Below are 25,484 nucleotides of genomic sequence, written 5' to 3' on the forward strand. Positions count from 1 at the left end.
ATTATATGATAATATATGGAAAGAGCTGAAAACAGCACCTGGCATGTGGTAAGCACTCCATAAATGTTAGGCATTAGTTTGGGATGAACTGAATAGCATTGTCTTTTATATGACTCTCTAAGTGGTTAGTTTCATCTTGATCTCTTAGTACAGCCTACAGATACTATTTTGTGTCCTGATTACCTCACTCAACAAGTTAGTTATCCTCCTTAGGTTTGTATTTTCCACAAATTTGATTAGTATGGCCTACATGTCTTCAGGATAATAAAAATGTTAAGTAAGATAGAACCAAGGAGAGAATTTGAGGCTTCCTGAGGCATACGCAAAGTGTCTTTAAATTACAAAATGCTTTCTTGTCATCTGATTTGAGTTAGATGTCATTAGCCCTGTTTTTTGGATGAGAATATTAAGACCCAAAACTGTGAAGTTGCTTGTTTGAGGACACAGAAGTAATAAGTGATAAGCCAAAACTGAGACCTAAGACTCCTTGTTGCCTCACTGTTCTGTGGATACCATTTATCTTCCACATTTTTTCCATAGGAAATCTTTTCCACAGGGAATAAAAGGATACTGAGTGAGAATACCAACTTGGGAATGAGACAGATCTGCTTTGAATCTCAGTTCCACGAGTGACTCATGGAGATGACTTTGAACACCTCACTTAATTTCTTAAAGCCTCAGTTTTCTCATCTAAAATGGGTACAATAAAAGTACGTAGCTCATAGGTTTGCTGTGAGAATGAAATGAAGTCGAGTGTGGAGTACTCATCACAGTACCTGTGCATCCACTGTCTGGCAGCTGTGATAATTCTCATTCTTAAAAGTATTATCCAGGAGAGATTGTCAAATAGCTTACTAAAGGCAGGAAGTATTACTTCTTTTGGCATTATTCTGAATAAACTACTTGCTTTAAAGAAGAAAAAACAAACAAACATTGAAAGTCAACAATCAGGGAGCTCCAGGTCCTTGGACTACAATACTGTAATTTCCAAAGTTCTATCACTGAATTCTCCCAAAGTTAAAGAGGGGTATCCACTTTTAGAGAAAGGAGCCTGCTGGCAATTTTTAAATTATATTTCTTCTCCTCACACCAGTTCTACAATCAAGATTTCAAAATTAATAAGGTCTAGTCATCACCATTATTACTGTTGCTGCCGTTCTAGGCTGAAGTGACAATGTAATATGGTATCAAAGAATAGAGTGATGACCAGATCGGATCACAGTTTTGGACACAAGCCTGTTCCATGATGAAAGCCGTGCTCTGACTTTAGTCATCCCTGCATATGGTCACTGGGCACTAGCTGCAAGAGCAACTCGTAAAAGGACATGTGGATGCTGGCAGTTACCATTCCCACTGCTGGAATACGACCCCGAAGCCAGGTTCCTACCAACTGTGGGTCTCTGACACCAGCTGGACACCCCACAACTGCAGATGACGAAGGACCCACTGCTCCAGTTAGTCTGGATCTCAAGAAATGGAAAAACCTTCATTAACAGAAACAGCTCACCTGGATATACTGTGAGAACCAAGAAGCTCGTATTCATCTCCTCAGTACTCATGATATAGAATGCACGTGAGAAAGTGTAACATCTTAAGGAGGCAATCGGGAGAAACTGAAATAATAGCTACTTTTATTTGCCTATGTGCTCTTATTTCTGTCTTATGTTGAAAAGTGAATATCACTCAACAGAAATAAAATTGTAATAGCACAAATACAAATTTAATGTGAGGTTCAAATGCAATTTTAATATTTATTTTGTGGAGATAAACAGTAGCAGCACATCTGACTAGAAGAGGTATTATGAATCAAGCTGAGGACTCAAACTGATGCCACTTGAAATATATTTATTCAGTGTGGCAGAGAAGGAGGCGGTGCCAACAGTTTGGCACCACGGGCTTCCCTTGCAGGGGAGGGAAGGAAGTCCTAGAGAACATCATTATTCTACTTCCACGTACAGCCTCTGCCCTAAGGGGATCCTTGGAAAAAGGAAGCTGATTCTAGGTGCTTCAGCTCTCACGGGAGCCCGAGACAGAGAAGAAGGGAACATTTGGTAATTTGAGTCTTTTTCAAATGGCTGCTCTCTGCAGACAAAATTGAAAACCAGCAGCCATCGAGCAGATGGAGACATGGAAACCCCAGGCTGGTAGAGCATCAGCGTCTAAGGGAGACATCAGGTGGGCGTGGTAAAGCATCAATTCCAGGGGAAGAAAATTATACAAACGTTCTCATGTCACAGGCAGGCTAAAAATTTAACTATAGGGAATCAAAAGACAAGACGAGAGAAGTAGGATTCCACCCCTAGCTGTCGAGAATGAGTTACTAGCACGGGCTTGGCGCCTCCCAGGGCCTCTCCCAACCCCCAGGCCTCCACTTCTGTGTGTCTTTGCAAGACTTGAAATTCCCATTCTCTATCTTAGCTTCCTGTCTGTTTCTTTCCCAGGGACCGACTTGCTACTTTGTATACATTTTCCTTTATTTCTCTTTTTTTCATTTCCCCCACTAGGTTCCAAAAAACACCTGTTTTCTTCACTATTGACTCTACGAGAATGCCTGGCACCCAGCAAGTCAGTGTTCATTAAATATTTGTCAAAGGAATGAGCAAATTCTCTCTATCATACCTATAAAGTAACATCTTAAGCTAGGGATGACATATTTGCTTCATTTTGTGTGTCACGTCTGATCAGTGACCAGCGGCTTCTAGGAGAAGGTGAATCTAGGCTCGATGGGAGCCTGCTGGTTGGCTCTGGAGCCAGGAGTGGGACAGCGGGCCATGCAGGTCTTATCTTCCACCTCTGCTAGAGTTCTCTGGTTGCACGGTGAATTGGAATGGGGTCAGGGGGGCAGGCATCTGTAATGTGTAAAGCTCCCTGGGTGAGTCTGACATGCAGCCAGGATTGAGAACCACTGAGCTACCAGCTCCTTGGGAATTGGATTGGCCGATCCCAGCAGCAGATCCTACTTGAAATGGGAAGAGATATGATGGAAAGGGGAGGCGGTCTCCAAACCAGACCCTGCTCAGAGAGCCCGGTCAGGCTACCCGATCATGAGAGGGGCTGCCTGTGCTGACCGCAGTAGCACAATCTGATGCTCTGCCTCTGTGTGAGGCCATGTGCCCTCTGATCTCCACAACAATCACTACTTCATAATTGCAAAGCCGTGGATTTCTTATTGCCAAGTGGGAATAAGAAAAGAGCATTTACTCAGAAATTCTTGACTTGTGGTAAACCAGATGTAAACCTCAGGAAGAATTAATCTCATGTGTGCAGTAAAAATTTTTGTACAAACCCGCAAAATGTCCAAGAAAAGTAAATAATGAGTGTCTGATTTCCCTCGGTATAATTTAGCTAATTATACAACTCTCAGATTATAACAGTGCTTGGATCAACATAATGATATCTTATTTGCCGCGAATTCCCTTAGTTTAGTTAACCAATTACTATTCTAATTCTTCAGGTATCATTAAAGCCATCCTAATTTAAGAATAAGCAGATGTGTATCATAACAGAGCTCCAAATTTAACCCCAGACACCTAATAAATGTGTAAAAGGGAAAAAATTATCTATTCCTAATATGCTATTTAATTACAAGGTTTGAGGAAAAAATAATACATGCTAATGATGAAATTAAAGGCTTTAAGATCTAATTTGATTACGTTCTGTGAACATTGGTTATAACTCGGCTCACAGCTAAATTTATCAAGATGACTTTCCCATTCACATGGGGCTAAAGGCAATTTTCAAGCAAGAGGCTACAGTCACGGTGGATTCTTAGCGTGGGATAACTTTTATCAAACAGCGCTGCATGCTCTGGATCTGTTAGTTGGAAACAAGCATATACCAAGCTAAGATGACGCCCATAAATAGTGCCATTAGCTGCTTGTATCTCAGACAAAGGTGTCTAATGGCCCAACATTGCACACTTTCCCACGGCAGCGGCTTATTTTACAATGGGTTATTATGCTAATAGATTGTAAAATAGTATACAAGAACGTGGCCTTAATGTATTTGTATTTAATGTATCCCATGGACAAGGAGGGGGGAAATGCTTTGCAAGCAATTATCATGAATTATTGCACTATCTAGAAAACAATTACTGTAGACTTGTGTGTTTCAGTTTTCCAAGTTCATTACCGTGAGCATGCACACAGAGAAAATAATTGAGCAAGCCACTCAAATCTGCACTTACAAACCTCGCACCCTGCGTAAAGGATGTGCATCTGTGTGCATCCATCCCCTGCTGCCCCTCTGGGTTCCCCCGACTCCAGTAAGGCCCTTTCTTCTTGATGCACCAAGTACTTCTAAGAGAGGAATTGAACAATGGCTGTAATTTGGGAGGCAATTAGGTGAGCCACTTTTCCTTTTTTACCTCCAATTACCCATAGCAACCTGCACACGGCTACCACCAGCGCCTCCTCTCAGTCCCAGCTGTTGTTCTTGAATGTCAGACCAGGGCGATGTAACTTAGCCAGAGAAGCTGGGTTTAAGAGAGGTCCCCAGAGGAATCTGGCTAAACGGAAGCTCTTCTTCCCACTCCTGCCTTGCTGACAACATCTGTTAGGCCGGTTCCCTGGGGTCTCATGCATCTTCATTGAAAACTCTCCATAGACTTGGAGTTCACCATAACTGGTTCAGCCAACGCTCTTCCCCGGCATGTCTCAAAAATGTGTGCTCAGTGAAAGGGAATTGGCTCTGAGAAAGCAGGCTAAATGAACGGGGTCTTTTCAAAAAACAAGTCTGACCATGCTCCCTTCCTCCAACCTCTTTAAAACTTCTCATTATGGTCTGCAAATTCTGCACGTTCAGGTCTCTGCTCACCTCTAGCCTTTTCTTACACCAAGTTCCTTGATCTCTCAAGCCACAGGGCCTTTGCACATGCTGTTTCTGCTACTCATAAAACTCTTCACTCATCCCCTGCTTCTAGTTAACATGTAACCAAACTTCAAATTTTGCTCAACTTTCCCTTCCTCTGACCTGCCTGATCAGTTAGATTCCTCTCCCCACCGTCCCTGCCCTGCCCATGTTATTCTCTCAGGATACCACATTCCCCTCCTCCAAAGCTCTTACCACATTTGCAAATTTGACTCTTATTTGTGTGATTATGTGTTTAGCACTGGTTTTCCACACCACACTCTAAGCTCCATGAAGACAGTAATCCGTCTAGCTTACTTGCCATTGTATCCCCACTAGTACAGTGTCCAGCACATAGCTGGTGCTCAATGGATATTTCTGAATGCATAAATATATAAACAAAGTCAGAAAGATAAAAATACACATCACATGTACAGGAACCAGAATAACTAACATGGAGGGTATATATCGGGGCTTGATGAAAGATAGAATGGTCTAGATAGTGTAGAATTAATTGTAGTAGTCGCTGAAAATACAAGATAACTTATAACCATCTAGAATGAAAGAATCAACAGAGATGAAAGAGTATGGAGGATTTTGAAGACAGAGCCCAGAAACTGGGTGAAAATGAGTTTTAGATGGTGTGTGTGTGGTGTGGGGGAGGTGATCAACAGTGTCCAACATAGCATTAGCCAAGAGGAATAGCTCAGGAAAGAGCAGAAAATTTGTCTAAGAGGGGAGAGAGACAGACAGACTGACTATAGTTCTCAACGGAATGTTGGGGACAGGCGCCAGTCTGCAAGGACTTCGGAGGAAAGAGAGGTAGGAAAATGAAAACATCTGGGTATGAATGGAGGGACAGAAGTCAACCAACACCTACCAGCTGCATAGCATTAAGTGAAGAAGTGTTTCAAGATGGAAGCGATGCATCTATGTTAAAGGAGAGAGCAAGGAGTCCATGGGAGAGGGAGGGAGTTGGGGGTGAAAAGGCTGGGCAGAGGCTGTGTGGCCAGGCAGCAGACAGGGAGCAAGGTCCCTCAGGAAAACACAGGATGCAGACTGCTGATAGAAACGTTGGCTGTGGGAAGAGGCAGGCCACCTCCCAGGAAAGCACTAGCAAGGAGAGGGAGGAGAAAAGCAAGAATAAGGAAACGGTGAGGGGCACATAAGACCCAGGGGGTCAGGCTGTGGTGTAGCCGTAGTCTGTTTCAGAAAGTCAGAAGCAAGGACTTCAGCTGTAAACCAAGTCTGCGGGAAGGAAAGGGGTGGCACGTTCCCAAGAAAGGGAGCTTGGGTGTATGCTTTTCCTGCTTTGTTCTGCATAAAGAGCAGAAAGTACCCTCTCCCGCTCAGCTGATGAAGGTGAAGCCTATTCTAGGCCACACCAGAGGAAAAGAAGGACTTTCAGAAGTTGTGTGTTGGAAGCACCAGTTGCCACAAAAGTGCTGAGTTTCCCTGGAAGGTCACTCTTGGCCATCTGTTAGAGGCAGGGCTGAGCATCAGTAACATGGACAGCGACCCAACTGCCTGAGGAGACCCAGTGCACCTCCACAGCAGCATCAGGCACGTGAGCCAGGATGTGTCAATTCAGTAACCTCGCGCTAATCAAATGATGGATGGCCAGCCTGTGAAGGAGAGCCACGGTCCCTCCACCTGGAAGGCCTGGCCATCTGAACCACACTTGGCACTGAGTGAGGCCTGCCCAGCTCTCCTCAGGTGGAACCACCATCATCAGGAAACATCAGAAAAGCAGAACGCGCGTTCCGGAGCCACACACAAGGTGGCAGCTTTGAAAAGGAGAGTTTGGGGTAAGAAGAATTACTACTGACAGCCCCAGAGTTTCTCCAAACATACTTTTTATTGATGGGTGCATTATATCGTTTCTAAAGGCATTTTTAAGACTTATAAATGACTGCTTACTGTGGAGCACAGTGCAATCCCTTGCAAGTTAAGCTGCTCTCGTGAATCACTTGTAATTACCAGGCATTTTCAAGCCCAGGGGATGTATGACTATATTATTGTAGCCCCGTGATTTTAGGAAGTCAAGACAAGGAAACAAATCATGGTGACTGAATTAATCTCTTCACCAGAGCTCATAATAATCAGCAGAAAACTTAAAAATCCCATAAACAAAAAAAAAGTCACTGTTAAATTATCAGGTCTTTTTCTAACTACTACTTGGTTTGTTTACTCCCAAAAGGGAAGGGTGAAAGGGGAGAAGGGGAATAGGAGGGAGCAAAGGATGGGAGAAAGGGGCTGAGGGAGAGAGAGGGGAGAAGGGAACAGGGCAAAGGGAAGAAAAGAAGGCCAGAGAGAAGGAGGGAAGGAGGGAGGGAGGAAAAAGGCAGGAAGGCAGAAAATTATATTGGTTTCCTGTGGCTGCTATAACAAATTGCCACAAACTTAGTGGCTTAAAACAACACACAGTTATTAGCTTACAGATCTGGAGGTCAGAAGCCTAAATCAAAGTGTTGGCAAGACTGTGCTCCTTCTGGAGGCTTCAGGGGAGAATCTGTTTCCTTGTCTTTTCCAGCTTCTAGCAGCCACCTGCATCCCTTGGCTGGTGGCCCTTGCCTCCATCTTCAAACCGCATCACTCCCACCTCTGCTTTCTTTGTCCCATCTCCTGCTTCTGTCTTTGACCTTCTTGCCTCCCTCTGATGAGACGCCTTGTGATTACACTGGGCCCACACAGACATTCCAGGACCCGGGATCTCATCGCAAGGTTAGGAAGTCAATCACATCTGTAAAATCTCTTCTGCCACATAAGGCAATGTAGTCATAGGTTCCAGGCCTTAGGATGTGGACATCCTTGGGAGGCTGTTATTCAGCCTGCCACAGTCATTTTTAAAAAGGGAGGGGGCTTTCCAACTGAATGTGGAAGATATGCCAACTGGAACCTCTATGCTATTGATATCGGATGACTTTCAAGGCATGCTGTAGGAATGGCTTTTTAAAATTGCCCTCTCTAAAAGAGATGCAGAATGTGCCATGTGACCTTTTAAACAATTTTTTCAAAACACAGCCACACCTATAAACTAATTTTCTCCTCCAAAGATACCTTGTCAGATAAGAAAGGCAGTTTATCCCTAGCTGCAAATAAGAAGACTGAAGGAGAAAGGCTGGCCAACTTGCAAGTCATCCCCCCACCACTGCAATCACCTAGGGAGCCACCAGCAGCTGAACAGGACCAGCTTGGCTCCGGACAGTTGTCCACTTCTTTTTCCACTGCATGACACTTATCAGCTGTACTTTCTTTATAGCTTTTTGTAAGGAAAAAAAAAAAAAGAAGCAATCAAAGGCTTTTAGATTTTGCAAATCATTTGAAAAAGGGATCACATAGTTCACCCTCTCCCATCCACAAGCTCTCCTCGAAGTATTCCTGTCACCGGGGCCTGGTCACCATGCGTGGATATTTCCAGGGACACGGAGCTCACGGCTCTGCAAGTTAACTCACTCATAGGTATTACTCGCCGGGATCTATTTCCAAAGATAACCCCAATGAGGCCTGGGTCCCACACAAAGGTGGTCTCTTACACAGAAGTAAGGGCTGGAGCAGAATGGCATACAGGTGCAGCTCAGGGCCGTAGGTCACCTGCAGGACATGTCTCCACAGGGTTCCATCAGCAGTGCGCTGGGCAGGGAGTCTGAACCGCACACTCCTTTTCCTTTTTTTCCTTCTGCCACTGACCCGTTGATTGGTGTTGGCTAAACCACCCTCCTTTTATATGGAGCTGGTCCAAGGGCAACTCAGCAGGAAGCTTTCATGTTATGGTCAAGAGGATGGAGCAGGGAGCCAGCCTAGTTGCTAGTTACTCAATGTCATCCAAGTTCCCTAATCTCTCTGAGCCTCAGTTTCCTCAGCTGTAAAAGGGGGAGAGTAAACCTCACCTGCCTCGCAGGATCATTAGGAGGATAAGGGAGGTGGTTGGTGCAAAGGGCTCAGAACAGGGTCTACAGCAGCAGCTCTGACTCCCAGGACCCAGGTTCTCCTCCTGCGCTTGACCACCCAGCTCTTCCTCCTCGCACCCCATAGGCCTTTATGACTGGGACATCCTCCCTTAGCAAAATCCCTTTGCTCCAGATGCAACCTCTCAACACACACACACACCCCCCATAATTGCTGTGTCTATCAATAGTCTCAGAATGCTTCTAGTTCATTAAGCACTTCACTGTGCTGGGTGCCATGGGGCATACAAAGAAAAATAAGAGTCTGCCTTCTCAGGGTTCTAAGTTTAGGTAAAGAAAAGGCCCCTGGCAAATAACTCTGATGCAAGATAGAATGTTACAAGGTTCTAAGATAGGTTTGTATATAATCACATGCTCCGAAGTTTAAGAGGCCAGAGAGAATAGCACTGACTGGGTGTGGGAACGAGGCAGTGTTAACTCACATTCATTGGTCTTGACCCAAAGATGCAAACATGACAGGGAAGAACATTGTAGGCAACAGAGAGGTTTGTAGGGAATGGACATTATTGGTGTATTTGCTCAGGCCCAGTCCAGTCTTCCACTTTGCAGACCAAGAAAACGGATTTATTCAGGAGCCTGAGAGTGGAGCTGACATTCAGGGTAGACTCATATTAACCACACTCAGGAGCCTGATGTATAACACCAGATGGTCAATGTACTGCTTCCTATGAGCAGTAACTTAGATTAGAGTAATCATATCAGTTTGGCCATCATATATTTTCCCTGAAAGCAAATCATAATCAAAAAGTTGATAATTGAACATGAAAGCAGACCAAGAAGAGTTATATAATGTGACAGTTTTCTGACAGGAGGCTAAGGTGTCTGATGCCCTTATATTTTCAGTAAGTACAGAAAGCCGAAATTCCTTCTCTCCTTTTTCTTTTCTCATGGCTGACTAACCACCTCTTTCTGATTGATCCATCTTTGTTTTTTCCTAAGACAATTATTTTAATTACATAATAACAATCTTGGTGATTTGAGAACCAGCCCATCTCTTTGAAATGCCTTTGTATATCTCTACTCAGATTCATAACTCTCACAGGGAAATAGTGAGCAGTTCAATGTGGTCCTGGGAGATGGGGCTGCTATGGTCTGACGGAGCCAGAGCCCAGGAAAGGAACTGGACCTTGCCGAATGGGTGGTAAATGGGAAGACTGCGTAACACCTGTAACATCGTGATAAGGACACTGATGCGCCACTCTGCCGACCTTCCTGGTCATCCATCTGCTTTTCCACAAGGAAGGGATTGCCCAGAGCCCGGCTGTTTCTCAGATGCAGATGGCTCGGAGAAGTATTTTTTGGGTAAATGTGACTTTGAGTGCTCCTCAATCAGAGGAGCACTTTCTGACCCTTAGGACTGACTGGACTGTGGACTAGTTCAGTCTGTACAACACTCAGAAGAGCTGTGCTCTGGGAAGGGGGGTGCGGATGAGGGAATGACAACAATTAACCAAAATGCTTCTGCTCCCCTGTGTCCCCCTGTCGAACTCCCCTCTTCAGCCTCCTCCACACAAATCAGACCTGACGTCCTCTGGGAGCCTTCCTGATCTCTCAGAGTGAAGCCCTCCTTCCTCTGTGCCAGGAGTCAGCAAATATTTTCCAGAAAGGGCTGGATAGTATATATTTCAGGATTTCTGGGCCATATGGCCTCTGTAGCAACAACAATCAATTTTGCTACAACACGTTTCAAAAATGTGAATTCATTCCAATGTGATTAATATATTAGGGAACAATATGAGCATAACATGCATTTCACGTTCATTTATGTGCAATTTCCTCTATGAGAAACACTAGGAGAAAGCAGAACAGTGCATCCAGCTGAGGCAAGACACGTCGGAACACACAGAATGCACACGTGCACACACCTCAAACATCCACCGTCCACCTCGGGTCGCATGGGTGTCAGGAGCCACACCATCCACATCCTACAGCTTCCCGTAGGATTTCAGACAAGCCTGCTCCCACAGCTTCACAATAGCTCACAAGCCAAAGCCCTCCAGCAAACGCCAGGTCTCTTTCAAAGTAAACTGCCATATTTACTGTAGCATTTATGTTTCTTAACCATTTAACCTGTGTAAAATTGTGTTGCCATCTTTATCAGGTTCTTCTCCATTTTTTGTGTGTCCCTGACTGAGTTTTTAAGTGTTGCCCAATGCCGTTTTCCCCATATGCCCTGTGGATTTTATTGCACAATCTTGCGCAGCGCGGTGATTTTTAGGAACATGTACCATGTTAAAGCAGAACTCACTGTACTCAATTCTGCCATTTTAGGGCAGAAATGGCCATAGATAATGTGTAACCCTAACCCTGACCCTAACCCTCACCCTGTGTATAGACGTGTTCCAATAAACTTCATTTACAAAACAGGCGCCAGGCCAGGTTTAACCCAGGCCTGCCTTTGCTCTGTTATCTCTCCACTTTGTACATGATTCACTTGCTGCACTTCGCACCTGGATGGAGACTTATTTATCTGAATGTCGCTCTCCCCACCTAGGCCATAAGCTCTGTGGAGATGGGGGTCTTCTATTCATCTCTTTCCTCGGCACCCAGCACTGTGCCTGGCAGCAGTGGGCGCTCAGAGTTCTGCTGAGTGATTTAATGAGAAACTGCCCCCCTCTCCCAGTGGACATTCCAGCCCGCAAGAGGGAGTGCCGCTGTCCTGGAGCTGCCTTTCCAGCAGGAGGCTTTGCTATCCAGGTTCAAATGTGAGTCATATTTGTTGAGCTCTGTCTATTCAGTGTGCTGGAGCATAAGCCATTACTGAAGAGAAACCGGGAAGATCTGTATACGTATATTATCTCTATTTCATGGGTTAGGGAATTAAAACTCCAAGTAGTTAAATAACTGCCCGAAGACACACAGCGCAGAGCAGAGAGTGCTCACAAGAGGGCCGTGGGTCCAGAGGGGAAAACAGGGAGGCTAGTCTGGGGCTGCCGTCCTGCTGACTTGCTTTTCCTCCCTCTCACAGCCAATGTGTTATGACTTGTTAGGTTTGCCTAACAAAAAGAAATGCAAAAGGAGGAAACCTTCCTACAGAAATAGTTTCATAAAATCTATTGATGATGTTATAGGAACCTAAACAAGGAAGCGTTAGAAGCAAATAAAGCTTCTGGTTCTCAGAAAAAGTAAAGAGAAGACAGTATCTAGCCCCAAATGACTCTTAATTTTCAGAAGGCTCTAGGAGTTCTTTGGTTCTTACTCAATTGGTTTGGTTTTATAGGATCACGTTGGTTTTCACTTGGCCATAAGTAGTCCCTATATTCTGTTTACAGAATGACAAAGGGTTTTAGTTTCACCTAATTTGCTTTAACACACAATAGCAAGAAAACATTTGTTCAACCCATTCTCCATTTACATAAGAAACATAAGCAACTATGACCAGCATCTTTCCTGAACTGACAAGATTACCATCTGGAGTCTGCAAACATGAATCAAAGGAATCTCTGGAAAAAACAGAATGTTCAAAACCCACCTGGTCCCCATTATTGCTATGGAGTCTGTTCAAAGGCCCATGAGCCAGCCAACTCCCAAATGTCTGAGATGTCGGCAAGGTGGTCCAAGGTGTTTCCTTGTAGACCAGCGCAGCCGTGCCTGCCTCTTAGCAGAGCATGTCACCAAGAGCCCAAGGGAGGAGAAGCTCTTTGGTATGCTTCCCCCATGGCTGGGTGCCTGCAGTGCAGTGTGTACACAATCCATTTTATGAAACAGATGGAAATTGAGTTATAACCAATAAATCATATGGCCCTTCTTTTAGTGATGTCCTTCTATAGGGAATCCTCCTGTTGACTAAGTGCTGCCTTGTACCTCCTTGATCAAGCGTGCAGATGTTTTGTTGATATTTCACTCTTGTGAGAAGTTTCTTGTTTAAAGACTCTGGAGCTTCTCAACATGCAGGGTTCTGCCACTTAGATACTGTGAGGAGTTTTGAGAATTGATTATTATAAGCACATCCATTCTGCAGACACACACTCATGCCAACACAGGAACAAAAACACAACTATGCAACTGTGGGGATCAGAATTTGCCACCCCAAAATGTGTCTCTTTGGCTTGATTATTTTTAAAAACGAGAGACTCAAAAAGAAACTTTGACCTTTCCCCATTTGCCTAAAATAATTCAAGATAGAAGGCCTGTCTCAGAACAGGCCATCAGCATAGATAACTCTTGGTGTGGTAAGCTGGGAGGAACCTTGCTAAGCCCACTTTTATCAAAGTTCTCTCTCCAGTCACATTGTCTATAGATGACCCAGCAAACATTTGTTTATCAAACATTTGCTTTTCCATCTCCATGTGAATTGCCTTCCTCCTCTTTGAAGTCCAAAACCACCACTCCCAACAGCCCCCTTTATCTTTGACTAAAGATGGTATTTAAGGTGGTAGCTTCAACCATTTTGGTGAATTGCTCAGATTTCCTGGGTTTCTCCCATGTGTACATGTTACTAAACTTTGTTTGATTTTCTCTTGTTATTCTGTCTCATGTCAATTTAACTCTTAGACCAGCCAGAAGGACTTAGAAGGCAGAGGAATAGCTCTTCCTCCCCTGCATCACCAATATCACCAGCACCCCCAAACATCTCACACCCCACCCCGTTCCAAATGTTTCATGCAAAGATTGGGGCTTGTGAAAAGCAGGCGATGACTTGGACATTGTATTTCAAGTATCTCTTTTACCATCCTCCAAATAGATGTCCCATCTAAAAGCCATAAATGCTTACCAAAGAGGCAACGATCTTTGGAATCAGACAGGTCAGGTTGGAATTCCAGCTTTACCAAGTATTAGCTGTGTGTCCATGGACAACACAACTCTGAGTCTCAAATCCAAATATGTAAGGTTAGAATATCAATGTGACCTCATAAAGTTTTTTTGAGAAAAGCCCCTATAGCACAGTGCATTGAGCATTTAGCGTGTGCATGTATGTTTGTCTTTTTTTTTGTTTCTTTTGGGAGAGATGCGGGTTGGTATTAATAAATCTTACTTCCCTTCTCAGGTAACTTGCAAGTTTAAGGGCTTTTCACATTCTGGATGGCTTCTGGACTGAATATACAAAGCTGAATAAACTGCATTGTTCAGTAGCCAGACATATTTATTGAAGGGAGAAGATAACATAGGTAGGTTTAGCTATTTTTATGTATAACAGTATTTTAAAAATAGAATATCAAATCTAGGAAAACAGACTAACTCAGATTGAGTACCCATGGTGTGCCAGGCACTTAACACAAATTATATTATTTAATCCTCAAACAAAATGAGGAAACTGAGGCTCATAAAGATTAAGTATTTTGGCTCAGACCACCTGGTTTGTAAGTGGCAGTCTTGCAGCTTCCATGAGGCAGGTGGGTCTGGCTCCAAAGGCTGGGCTTAGTTTTGCCTGGGTGCGTCTCACCTCCCCAAAGCCAGTCATTTAAAATGTGGGCAGTTACCCAAGAACAGTGCACATGAATAGAGACAAACAGCACAGGACTAGAATTCTGAGGGTGCCCTGCATGCAGCTGAGGCGAGGCACAATAAATCAAGTATCAGCACGGCTTTAAAAATGTATATGGAGCAGCTCCCCCACCTGCAACAGGCAGTACTTTAGTCCAGAGAAGCCCTCTCAAGATTAAACAATGCTGATGCACCTACAACAGAATTCCATTGCTTTTCTGAGTTCAGAGTATGACAAGGAGCCAAACAGGTGGAGCCTTGGATGGATGCCAAGCTCATTCCAGACTAGACAGAAAAGACAAATAGAAGAGCCAAATTCTTGCACTTCAAAACTTTAAACAAAGAGTGGAGATTTACTGACAAGGGTCAACTCTTTTGATGAACCAAAAAAGAGTCAACCTTGATTAACATTCTTCTGCATCATCAGAAGGAGACAGGTCAAGAGAAGGTAATTATAAGGTAACCCACTGACCACACAAAGCTGTGAAAGGCATCATCCAGTGGAAAGGGGCAGCTTCCTTCCCTGAGGGAGAGTCATACCATAGCTGGAAACTTCTGCCACCCCATAATTCTTGATAAAAAGCTTATCTCTCTGCAGTGACTTTTAAAGTCCCACAATGTTCTCTAAGGACATGGAGGGAAAACAAAATCGTCATCATTCTTTTCTATTTTTTGAGCCACACTGCTTCTTTCCTTGATTAGTGGCTAGTTGCCTATTTCATTTCTGCATAGGGAGATTGCAGTGAAGAGCCCTCTGACCTCACAGTAGACCCGCCTGGGGAGCTTTTAAAAAGTGGTGATTCCTGGTCCCGCAACAGAACAAATGACTCCGAGTCCCGAGAGGAGTCAGCCCAGGAACCTGTATTGCGAATAAGCCCCCCAGTTGATTCTAATATGGAAGAGGGTAAAGAGCATATAGATGAATGAATAAAAATAATTGGGATCTCCTTAGACTTTTAGTGGCAAGAATATTTCTCTGGGAGATGGAAAGGGACACTCTCTGAAGCTGACGAGTCATGATTTATCCTCAAGCTCAGGCCACTAAGGAGCTTTTCCTGCTATGGAGAGCACTTCCCCTTGAGTCACAGCTGCAAGTTCGTGGGCCAGTAACCGAGACACCCATACTTGCTGCATCCTAGGAAGTGAGGCCACTTAATTATTCCTGAACAGTCACTTATTGATCACTGGGTAGGAAGAGAAAGCAGATGCTTTATCTAAATTACCTCTGATCAATTGATTTGAGAGGTGCTGAAGATTAAGTGATAGGCAGGGGTTTGCATGAAATAACAAAACAAAATAAGCTATATTCATGAATCTCCTAAGCCAAAATCTCCTAAGGGGGGAAAACAATCACAGATAGATTCAGGCCGTGATGCATGTCCTATTAGGAGAAGTATTGAAATGCAGTACTCAACAACACTGGATGATGGTTTGGAATAAGAAAAGAAACAAGAGGCTTGTTTCCTGTCTGACTCAAATGCACCACGTGGAATATAGACAGTAATAATCAACAGTTGGGTGGTTACGTGAAGTTTATAAAGTGAGGGAACTGGAGGCCCAGAGATAATATCACAAGCTTGTAAATGCCAGCAGGAGAAGTCTAGGCCTGCCAGCTCACCTTCTCTAACTGCAGTGTTATTCCACAGAATAGAAGAGAGAGAGTGCAAGAAAGAGATGTATATTCAAGTGACCAATTTTTCCCAGGGTGTCATTTATTATAAAATTTTTCACACCATCAAAGGGTATATTAACAGAGAATTGATTAAGTAAATTGTCATGCATCTCTGAAATAAAATACCAAAGAGTCATTATGAAAAATGCTATAGAAGAATGTTGTTGACACGGCAAAGGTTGACAATATATTAGGTTTTAAAAAGCAAGCTATGTTTTATATGACGCAATTTTATAAAAAATGAAGTATGTGTATAATATGAAAATACTGAAGTCATTCATTCATTTATTCATACCATAAATATTTACTGGGTGCCTGCCACAATTCTAGACATTGGGGAAATTATGGTGGGAAAAGATAGCTCCTGCTTCATGGAACCTAGATTCTAGAGTTAGGATGCAGGAAATAAACAAAGAAACATGTAAATATGATAATACGTGCTATGGGGAAAAATACAGCAGAGTGGGGGAGCAGGGATTACCAAGGGATGAACTCCGGGCATGTAAGGAAGGCCTCCCTGCTGACAGAGACCTGAGGAAGTCAGGAGAGTCATTGCAGGGTGATTGCAGGATGGCGTGCCTTAGAGAGAACAGCAAACATCACAGGCTTTGATGGGCAGGAGTGCTTGGTATATTCAAGGGATAGCAATGAGTGGCAGAACAGAGTAAGCAAGAGGAAGTGACAGATGAGGTCCCAGTGGGGTTGCAAGTGGCCAGATAATGCCAGGCAGTGTGGCATATATATATATGTCATATATAATCATTTAGGGGTTTTCCCAGAGTGAGATGAGCAACTGTGGGAGAGATGAACAGATGTGTGACGTGATCTTTTTTAAAATTAAGAGTCACTCTGGCTGTTGTGTTGGGAACGTGCTGGAAAAGGCGAAAAGCAGCAGAGGAGTTAGGAGGTTATTACAATAATCCTGGTCAGCAGTGATCTCCTTGGACTAGGATGATGGTGGTCCAGGGACTGAGAAGGGTCAGACTCTGAGCGTATTTTGCAGGTGGAGCTCACATGGTTTGCGCAAGGATGTGAAACGTGAGAGAGACAAATCAAGGAGGACTCCAAGGTTTGGGCTGTCACATGCTCCTGATAAGGCATGTAGGAAGAGGACTGAGAACTGACCATTGGATGTGGGGACCCAGGTGGCATGGTAGAGAAACTCTGGTGGAAGAGGATTGAAGAGAGGATGGGAGGAGAGGAGCTACAAACTGTGAATGTAAATGACTCTTTTGAGTAGTTTTTCTAGATAAAAAATGGGGCGGTATGAGATGTGGGCTTGAGCAAGCGACATAAATCAAAACGTTAACAGTGACTGGTTTTAGCTAGCAGGAATTTGAGTAAATTTACTACCCACCCCCAACCTCGCGCCCCATTTTGGACATTGTTGACATTTTCTAAGTTTTCTGAGTGAGACTGCATTCTATTTATAAGTAGAAATATAAAGTATTTTAAAAGAAATTACTAGGTCCTGAAAAATATGACTTCCCAACTTATAGGAGATAAGATATACAAAAAAAGAAAACTAGCTCAAAACCAAAAACAGAAAAAGAGGAGAAAGCATAGCCCTCCTGCGAATCATATCTATGCTACCATTTATGTAAATTAAAATTTGTTGCTGCTTGTTATTGCCATGGAGTTGACTCTGACTCCTAGTGACCCTGTGTACAGCAGAGTAGAGCCCTGCCCAGTCTTTTTGCGCCATCCTCTCACCTTCAGGCACTGTATCAGACAACGCTCCACTGCTATTCATAGGATTTTCACGGCCAATTTTTTCAGAAGTGGGTGGCCAGGTCCTTCTTCCTAGTCTGTCTAGTCTGCAGGCTCCACTGAAAACTGTCCACCATGGGTGACCCTGCTGGTATTTGAAATACTGGTGGCTTAGCTTTCAGCAACACACAGGAGCCACAGTATGACAACTGACAGGTGGATGATGTGGTTCCCTGACCAGAAAACAGACCTAGGTTGCAGCAGTGAGAGTGCCAAATCTTAACCACCAGACCACCAGGGCTGGATAAATTAAAAATACATACTAAAAAATAACACTATGTCTTTATATCTGTGTGTGTCTCTGTGTGTGTAAAAGTATAAAAGAATGAACTGGAAGGATTCATATCAAATCTACAATTGTGGCTACTTTTGAATGATGGGTAAAAGGTAATGGGGCAGGATGGGGAGCAAAAGAGAATTTCAATTTTATTTCTATTTATTTTTGGTTAAAAAGATGAAGCAAATATGAAAAAGAAATGTTCAAAGTAACGATTTCTGGTGGTGAATACAATGTTTGTCATATTACTATTTTCTGTGTTTTTAAAAAACCTCACCAAACATACACCAAAGAATCATACCCATTCCTCCCCACCACACCGTCATCCCTTTCCATCTCTTTCTGACTCCCCCTTGGTTTCTGGCAGAATCTACGTATAATAAAATCATATGGTAGCATCAAAGCAATCCATTAAATTAAGAATAAAAATCAGCTTTATAGCATTATTCACTTGTTCATTCATTCACTAAATGTTAATTGTGTACCCATTGCACACGAACAAGATATTTCAATTGTAATTACATCATAAGTATCAAGATAAACAATTTCTAAAAAACAAATACTACATTCTATAAAGAAGCTTGGAATTGAGGACATACAAGGCTGAAAAGGAAAAGCGAGTAAACTCACCAATAAAAGGTGAATTAAGGCAATTCTGTACAGCCTATACGATTTTGACGAGATTATGATTTTTAATAAATCTTACATAGGTAATAATTTAGAATATATACTAGCTGCTAAATCCAAATGCAAAGGAAAAAACTGCATATACCTTGCTGACATTTTTTTCAAGATTCCTATCTTCTGTTATAGAAGTAATTGTTTTGTTTCACAAAGAGAACATAGAATTCCTTCTAGTGTGAATGGCAGCAGCAGCCTTTATGGCTAATCAAAGGGAAAGGAAAAAAACAACTAGTGGAAGTGTAGAAATGTTAAATTTGTCTTTTCTTCAAACAAATTAAAAATTAGAAGCGAGCCGGGTGCGGACGTGGCACTGCATGGTGTGCCATGCTGTGGTAGGCGTCCCACATATAAAGTAGAGGAAGACGGGCACGGATGTTAGCTCAGGGCCAGTCTTCCTCAGCAAAAAAGAGGAGGATTGGCAGTAGATGTTAGCTCATGGCTAATCTTCCTCAAGAAAAAAGAAAATTAGAAGCGAGTGAATTTCAGCAGGACTAGAATGGAGGTGTGCACACCCTACCACCCCCAGAATTTCTAATCACCTTCACTGACCCCAGGAAAGACCCCAGCAGACCAGAATTTTCCCAGAAGAAAGTAGACAGGGTTGTGACCCACGTTTTCAGAACAACATAGAGCTCAGCAAACAAGAGAATTTTAGTCCAGAAGAAGCTTCTGACATCACATCCTGTCTACCTTTACTAATAGAGGAGAAAACCAAGGAAATAGTGGATTTGTGAGGGGCAGACTACAGAGAAGCTACAAATCTTTCAGACTGTGAATGCCTTTAAATTTTATCTTTCCCAGGGTGATTATGTAACCCAATAGCCAAACTCTTTAGCATAATTTAAGCCAGATTTCTCATATATTTATAGTCTCTCATTCACTCATCGCCCTACTCATCACTCTCACTTTATCTCCCTCTTGCTTTCTCCTTTCTAAACCATCTTTTTTCCCATCAGGTATATAGTCACAGACTACGGAAGGAGCAGTCTTGCAAAGTAGTCCCCTAAGGAGCTTTCGTGTATTTCACAAAGGTGAAAAAGTTAAAACTTAAGTGATATAAGATTAACCTGAAACAACATTCTCAATGAAAAATGCTTCCTACACTGTCTGCTATTTCTACCATTAAAGTCAGAGTTAAGGCAGAGTCCTTCAAACGAATTCTCTGTAAGAAATTATAATTGGCTTTCAATACAAAAATAATCTTTTTTAGGGGCCGGCCCGGTGGCGTAGTGGTTAAGTTCTCGCACTCCACTTCGGCAGCCAGCAGTTTACAGGTTCGGATCCCAGGTGTGGACCTAGCACTGCTTGTCAAGCATCCCACATAAAATGGAGGAAGATTGGCACAGATGTTAGCTCAGGGCCAATCTTCCTCACACACACACACAAATCTGTTTTAGAAAAATGCCTATTCTGATCTCCCAGATGACCATTAACTAGTCAAGTACTGCCATGCAAATTCAGAGCCCGTATTTTTACTGAGACCTAGTAGTAATACTTTCATTGTCTTGAGAAACGAATAGAAGCGAAATTAGAAAGTATTCAAGATATGCAAAAGCCAAATAATGTCAGAGAATCCTCTACGAACAAAGTTTGAAAGGGAAAAGAAGGAAGAATGTTGTCATCACACCACAGATAGTATAGGCTTGTTAAACTCAGAAGAAACTGAACCCCAATGGTCAGCACCACTCTCCAATTTTCTCAGCAATTCCATTTTCAGTGAAACTACATCATCTGTCACATTAAATTAGTGTACTTAATTTGGATTTTATTTGCTTTATGGATTGTTTGCATTTAATTTGCAAATATATTTTAGTTTTATCTTTGTATAAGAGCAACAAACATGAAGCATTTATAAGTAGTTTAATGTTTATAAGTATTTATGTAACAATTTAATAAACATAAGTCAACACAAGGGAGAGTCTATAAAATTTTATTCCTTTAAAAGGGGATCTACATATTGCTCAGTTTTAGAAACACAGAGTTAAAACAATATCTACACTAAATATTACTTGTAGCAGGCCCAATAACAGCCACCCAAAGATGCCCCCATCCCAATCCTGAAACATGTGAATCTGTTACCTTCCACAGGGAAAAGGACTTTGCAGGTGTGACTAAGTTACAGATCTTGTGACAAGGAGAATAGCCTGTATTATGCAGGTGGGCCTCATCTAATCATTAAGGGCCTTATACGAGGAGATAGGAGATCAGAGTGAGCAATAGGAGATGTGAGGACAGAAACCAGAGGTTGGAGTAATACAAGGAAGGGGTCACAAACCAAGGAACGCTGGTGGCTTCTAAAAAGGACAGGAAATAGATTCTCTCCTGAAGCCTCCAGAAGGAACACAGTCCTGCCAAGACCTTGATCTGGGACTTCTGACCTTCAGAACTCTGAGAATAAATCTGTATTGTTTTAAACCACTAAGTTTGTGGTAATTTGTTACAGCAGCAATGGGAAACTAATACACTCCTTAATCCATTTGTATGGAATGATCTTAAAATCAATGCGTGCCACTGTGTTATCCGGGAAGCAGAACCACTGCCCTTTCTGATCACCAAATAGTCTCTTAGATTATGAGCAAAGCAAAGTCACATTTAAGTGGAGGAAAGAGGAATGAAATGTGGAAGCGCAGATAAAGCCAGATGGGGTGCCCCACTGGAAGGCCCTGTGTTGGGAATGGAACTGTGCACAAGTACTGAGTTTCTCATTAGTGAATGGTGTTGGCAGGGAAGGAAAGGAGGTTGGGAGCCGTAGAACAGTCATCCAAAGGAGAATGTGACTGGACAGGGGAGAATAGTGCTGGAGACTCTGACTGCGTGGCCAACTTTGCAGTTTCCCTTAGGCCCTACACTTGCGTCTGAATCTTTAAGTTTGCCCTCCAACTGCTTTTCCAGCATTTATGTTCCCAGGGTAAGTCAGGCTCTCTCCCCAAAGATCTGTTCTAGGGAATACGGTAGATTCTGACAGCACTCAAGAATCAAAGCAAATCTGAGCTCCCCTTTACTGAAGCTACCCAGGCCATAAGGCAGGGCCAAGGGCATGCAGACCAACAGAGGAAGCCCTTCTCTTCCTGGTCCTAACTGACAGATGGGAAAAGGATATCAGGTCAAGGGCCAAGCAGACTCTGGGAAAACGATGCTGAAAGCAGTAGAAACTGAATATCAAGCACCAGTATTTTGTTATTTTATCCCCCCAAGGAACCATGAGAAGCAAGGATTCCCTAAAGTTCTTGAATGATGCAAGCAAAACCAAACAAGATGTCACAGTGGCTGACAGGGAGGATGACAGCAGCAGAGGAAACAGTATCTATTAAGTGTAGGCTAAACGGTGTCTGGTAAGAGGTAATGGTATATCTCACTGTCCCTGAATTCTCTTGTCCACACTCCTGTCCTTTTTACTGCCTCCTGGGCCTCCTCCCTTCTTCGCCCTCCCTATCCTGGGAGGCAAGATTCAGTTGTTTTCAATTATCAGTCCTCTGATTCTTTCAGGTTTAATGTCTTCCTGAGCACAATCAGGCCAGGGCACACCAGTTCACTGTGCAGGGAAGAACACCAGAGCTCATGGTTTGAAGGAAAATGGAGTTAATGTTGTGTGTTGTCACTCAATACTTTCTCATTGCACGTCCCATTAGTATTTGAACCAGAACCAATTACAGGGCCCTGAAGTACCACTTTATTAGGGCTATCACTTAACAATCTAAGAATAATTTATTACATAAAAAGATAAAGATTCCAATTCTGCTCCAGAGCTTGAAGTCATCTCGTATCAGGAGCCTATTTTAAGCAGTTGAAAATCTAGTGATACTGTAACTGTCCTCTCACAACATAGAATATTTAGAACATAAAGGCTGCATAGGAAATTCTGAATCCATTCTAAAGACGCTTTCCACCCTTTAAAATATGATATCTCATTCTTGAAAAGTGTTTAAAGTGGTTGATGATTATTATCATCTTTATCACGATGCATTTTCTCATTTCAAAAGCAAATTCCTTAAATTTTTGCTGCCTCAGAATCCATGGTAAATTTACATTCAACTAGAGTAAGGTGCATATTATAATATCTAAGGGAAAAAAGGTTGTGAGGAAGATCACAACAGTGGAATCTGTAAAATATTCAGGAAAAACGACGATATGAATCACAAAATACATCTCATCCTCTTAAAGAAATAAATACAGTCTCATGAAACTATAGAATATTTGAAGTGGAAGGGACTCAGAGTTATTTACTCCAATTGGCAGACATGCGTAAGTCTCCTCCCCAAGAATTCCAACTAGTGATTGCCCAGACCTTCCCTGGACACCTCCACAGAAATGGAAAGCACTCCAATCTTTGGCAGCTCGTTTTTCCTCATTCTGAGACAACAGTCTACCTTGGCCTCCCTTCCTTCCAGCCCTGGGTCACACCTCTGCCCTCTGCAGCCATGCACGAGAAGTCTTCATCAAGTCAGGACTCCCCAGAGTTAACTCTTTGGACTCCTGCATGTGAAGTCTGGTTTTGAACCTCTCACCATCCTTGTCCTGGTACATGGGGCCACTCTAGCTTGTTACTGCTTCTCCTGGCTTCTGATGTCCACAACCCAACCTGGTATACCAACTGAGACTTGGCCTTCCACTTGGAGCACTTGGTTGAGCATTGGAATTTCTGTAAAAAAGGGATACAGTTATATTCACTAGATATGTTCTCTAAATCAGACTTGCCATTGAGAATGGCCTGCCTGCCGATGAGCCCAAAACTTGAGATTTTTTTCCCCTACTGTTCCTCTCTCAAGAGTCCAAATTATCTTTTCAAATCATCCTCACCTGTAAAAGTCAAAACAAAACAAAATTAAGATGCCTAAGAATCTCCCCCAGGAATACAGAAATAAAAGGCCAACAAACATGACCAGGTGCACTGCTTGCTAGCATAAAACCAAGAAAAGAAACTGGAAAACAAGCTGGAAAAGTCTCCTAACTTGATAAAGTTTTGTTTATGAAATTTCCCATCTGAGGACAAATGGAAAGTAGAGCCATCCTTGTGAGTGAAGCGCAGAAAAGATGATTTTAATATTCTCTACTTTCAAAACAAGCCCTAAATTTACTAGTAAAATATTTGAGAGTCCAGGTCTCAAAATGATTTCTTTGATAATCTTGTTCTTAAAGTTCAGGACTTACTAGGGGAAGCAGTGCATTTTGAAGGCAGAATGGCAGAGCAGAGAGGGAAGGGGACCCGTGACTTGGGAAGAGGCCGAGTCAGCCTGTGTCCTGCTGGCGGACGGCGCAGTGAGACCCCAGCTCATTATGGGAGCTGTGGGCAGGGGTTTGGCAGGTGCCTCTGCTCCTGAGTGAGCAGTTTACCACCACTCTACGTTACGTTTTTGTAATGAAACAAAAGACAATTACTCCTCTAATAAGTTGGGTGTTTTGGTTTCACACCTTCCCATTTGGGCATTCTTTGCTTGGCCATCAACGAGGACTGATTGAAAAGAAAAACTCACAGAGATTTCAATTATTGTTAACGTTGCCTAACTGTTCTCACTGTCACAGTCTAAGGCTTCAACTTTTTAATAAGTTTCCCGTAATTATTACGAGTTTTTGGTCTAATTCCAGCTGAGGATTTAATGGGACTCATTCTGACAAGATATAGGATATTGTCCCAGTAGATGTTCATTTGGAAATGGGCCACTTGCAATTTTGAGTGTGCAGAGCTGTGCAAGATTAAAAGCACTGGCAGTATAATTTCCACCTTGTGTCCCAGGCTCTGTGGATTTGTAGCTCATCCAGGCTGTCCATCTGGGGAGCAAACAGCATGTACTCCTTGATGAGAAACTCTGGCCAACCGACCAGCTGTGAAAAAAATAGATTACTCTTGTCATTTTTTTCTCCGAGGTAATTTGCTGGGAGTAAAAATATAATTTCTTAGAAGGTGTACAGTTAAAAGCAAATCCTAGGGATGTGTCTGATTTATACTTAAAACTTCACGACACTTTTATTTGTTAAATTTAATTTCAACAATACCCTGGCTGTGATAATATTTCCTAATTCACAGGAGATGGAAAGGTTGGTTTCTGGTATTTGTACACTAAGCAAGCATGGGAAAGGGGTTGTGGAGGAGAAAGAACATAGATAAAGGACTCAGCTGGCGGGCTGAGCTAAGCACAAAGAAATGCACCGTTGCTCTTCCTACAGGTAAAGGAGATATTGTGATGGAATTAAATAACTGTCGGGAAAATAGATCTTCCTCTTGCCTCCCAGAAAGCTAAAACAGTAAATGTATCTTTTTAAGGCTGTGACATATAACTTCATCCTTGTGAGAATTCAGAAGGTCACGCTAGATAGATAATCAGCATAATTCTAGATCAATTGAGCTAAAGAGCTAAGAGGGGGATTGTTAATAACAGTTTGATTGTGATGTAATATGTAACATCTAGAGATGTAATACATCCACTATGCTATGTGTTTTCACCAAACCAAAGGGAATGGCAGGATATGTGCCAAATAAAATTAAACTATTCAGTTCCTACCCAGTGGAGAGTTAATGATATAAATTTGAAGTGAAAGAATTTGCAATAATACTTTTGCGCAGTGAGTTACAAAATGTATAGACACAAATGAGTGGTGTTGCTATCTGGAATCTAAAGATTATAGTGCTGTGCCTCATACAAGCTGACCCAGAAATTGTCCAGACCCAGAAAGTGTTAAAAAAAACTAATTCCAAAGAGGCGTAAGCGTTTTTAAAAATTGGTATATTAATATTACATATAATTTGATTTATTTTGACATTGGTATAGTTGGCTAGACATTAGTATATATGTATCCACACATATGACAAAGGACTTGTATTTAAAGTCATTTTTTCCTACAATTC

General features: G+C 42.6%; 1 long non-coding RNA gene across 1 annotated transcript in view; it reads right to left on the bottom strand.

The window, feature by feature from the left end:
• LOC106781800 (uncharacterized) overlaps positions 1-24,465 on the bottom strand; it is a 29,770-nt gene extending 5,305 nt beyond the window's left edge. The window contains exons 1-2 of the long non-coding RNA XR_001378547.3: positions 24,363-24,465; positions 23,149-23,282 (exon numbers count right to left, since the gene is read on the bottom strand). This is a non-coding gene — a long non-coding RNA (uncharacterized lncRNA). The remainder of the gene's footprint in view (positions 1-23,148; positions 23,283-24,362) is intronic.
• Positions 24,466-25,484: the final 1,019 nt, after the last annotated feature.

This window comes from Equus caballus, chromosome 16 (assembly GCF_041296265.1).
Source record: "Equus caballus isolate H_3958 breed thoroughbred chromosome 16, TB-T2T, whole genome shotgun sequence".
NCBI classification, from domain to species: Eukaryota; Metazoa; Chordata; class Mammalia; order Perissodactyla; family Equidae; genus Equus; species Equus caballus.